This window comes from Rosa rugosa, chromosome 5, assembly GCF_958449725.1.
Source record: "Rosa rugosa chromosome 5, drRosRugo1.1, whole genome shotgun sequence".
NCBI lineage: Eukaryota > Viridiplantae > Streptophyta > Magnoliopsida > Rosales > Rosaceae > Rosa > Rosa rugosa.
In genome coordinates this window covers 32,020,221-32,022,711 of record NC_084824.1, presented here as the reverse complement: position 1 = coordinate 32,022,711, position 2,491 = coordinate 32,020,221, and the positions used below count along the sequence as shown (strand labels likewise).

General features: G+C 38.0%; 1 long non-coding RNA gene across 1 annotated transcript; it reads left to right on the top strand.

Moving 5' to 3' along the window:
• The first annotated feature begins 1,206 nt into the window (after positions 1-1,206).
• Positions 1,207-1,887, top strand: LOC133712671 (uncharacterized). The gene is made up of 2 exons (XR_009847541.1): positions 1,207-1,363; positions 1,533-1,887. It is a non-coding gene; the product is annotated as an uncharacterized LOC133712671 (long non-coding RNA).
• Positions 1,888-2,491: the final 604 nt, after the last annotated feature.

Sequence of the window (2,491 nt, the reverse complement as noted above, 5' to 3'; positions counted from 1 at the left end):
GAAATATAGAGACCAACTGTGAAGAAATAGTGAGCAAAACTGAGGGATTCAGTAAGTTTGTTTTAGGGCAACTCTAACAATTAATGAAGTGTCATTTGGGGGAGCTATTCTCATTTTGGCACCTCATTGTTGCACTATTCATATAACATCTAATTTTCATCTCCAACAATGAGGTGTTATATGAAGGTGCTATTTTCAATATTTCTTATTCGAAATATAATATTGTTTATGAGTATATTTTTTTCCCTCAATTACTGCTCCAAAGGTTAGATTTTTTCTTCAATTTTATGGTTTTTATTCTATTTTATTTTTTTGGATACAATTTGAATTTATAAGCCTTGAATTAATAGAAGCCGTCAATTATTTTTTTCCGACAAATATGGGCTGTTAATTAGATAATCGTTGAATAATCTAGTAGTAAATAAGATTATTATTCCATCTGCACCGTCAATTTTCAAACTCAATAAGGAATCTGGACCATCAATCTAGCCAATCACTGCTCCAAGCAAGGTAGATTGGGCCCACGCATCAGTCTTTTGTCTCTCCAAGGGCTGCAAGCGCGCGTTCCTCCACAGCTAGCGCTTTTTGCTTCTCATCAACGCATCTCCTAGCCTGTAGTCACTTCCGCGATTTCTTTCTTTTTCAGCTGACCTAGCCCATGACCTATTGGGCTTGCAGTTGCAAGATGGAGTTGGTTATGGAATTGGCACATATATGAGACTTGGTTTAACACTTGGTCTCATTTTTTTGAGACTAACCCCCCCTTAAAAACCATTGTTGGAGAGCCCAAGTTCTATTTGGGTCTGAAAAATGGGATAGCAATCCCATTGTTGGAGTTGCCCTAACTATCCATGCTATAAGGCCGGTTCGTTTTGCTACATGCATATAGTCGATCAGTTGGTTACTGATCACATACCAGTACAAGTAATTGACGGAAAAACTGTAATGCCCCGTACCTTAAAGTTTTTACTAGTTACATTTTATCGTGGTTGACCGAAGAGTGACTTTTTCTTTAGTCCGGTAAATTAGGAAATTTCTTTGAGAATGTCGTAGTATACGAAAAATCGAATTCGTGGACACGTAGTTTGTTCAAATCGAAGTTACTACGGGAAAGTTGTGATTGAATAATTGAAATTTACTAATTATAGTTTTAGTTTAAATGTTTATTTTATTTTATTTTGGGGGAAGTGAATAAATGAGGAGAGAGAGAGTGAAAATCGGGACAGAGGCCTCCAGCCCCTCCCCTTTCTTTTCTCTTCTCCTCGGACCGGACCCAAATTCCGGCGAAATCACCGTAGCCGGACCCTAGTTGGACTCGTCGCCGGCCATCGAAGCTTCCTCTTTTCCTTCTCCTCCATCTCAGGTAAGGATTTTAGGTGATTAGGCTTGGATTGAAGCAAATCGAAGAGTAGAGAAAAACCGAAAATTTTCGATTTCTTGGTTGGGTTTTTGGTTTCCGGCGATTTCGGCTGGAAACCTTGGTGAATCTTGTTGTTGGAAGAACACTGATCTTGTGGGTATGCTTATTGCAGCTTGAATCGACCGGTGGAGGAAGAATTGAAGGTGTTTGAGAATGTGAACAGTGACATGAACAGTAACTGACGAATTCTTGGTTTTTGTTTTGGATTTTCCAGCCAAATCGTTGGAAATTGTTGGTTGTTGCAGGTATAGAAATTGTTGGGTTAGTTGTGGAGATTATTTTGAGCTTGATGTTTTGGCCGGATTTGGGAGATTGGTGGGGTGGTGCGTGAAGCCATGCACCGCTGGTGGTGGTGGTGGTGAGCAGGCTCTGTCAGCCCCTCCAACACCTATTAATTTAATCTTGGAGTTATGTTTCAGACTTGAGGTTGTTTGTTTTGAGATTTATTGGAAATTTGATGTTGGATATGGTTGTTTTAAATATTTTAGTTTATAAATTTTATGGGTTAAGTCTCTTCGTTAAATGCTATTAGTAATACTGCGGAATTGAATTATTTTGTTGAGAAATTTGAGATGAAATTATTGGAGGATTGGAGAAGTGAAAATGGGTCAAGAACACTAAGAGAGAATTTGGAAGTTTTGAAAGGCAATTTTTTTTTAAAAAATATTGAATAAGTTTGGTTGAGATGTTGAGGGAGTACGTGAATTTCTAGGACGTTGAAATCATTGAGAAAATTCCGGAATTCAAGAATTGAATCCTAAATTGGAAAATTGGTTGTTAGAAGAATTTTTGTGTATTGAGTATTAATGTTCGAGGGATTCAGCTTTGTTTCGTAGATTAATTCCCTATTGAGGTTAATTTTATCCTGCCAATTATTACAGGACGTACTGAGCCCTCGAGCGAGGAAAACACGGGCAGGCAGCAGGATTAGCTGCGAGACTCACCTGTGAGTGGACTTTTATTTTATTTAAATAATGCATGCAGCATGGTATTCAATTTATAATGGAATGTTATTTGAGTAAATGTGGTTTTCACGGAAAGAAAAGAATTTAAAGGAGTCGGTAAGGAGAC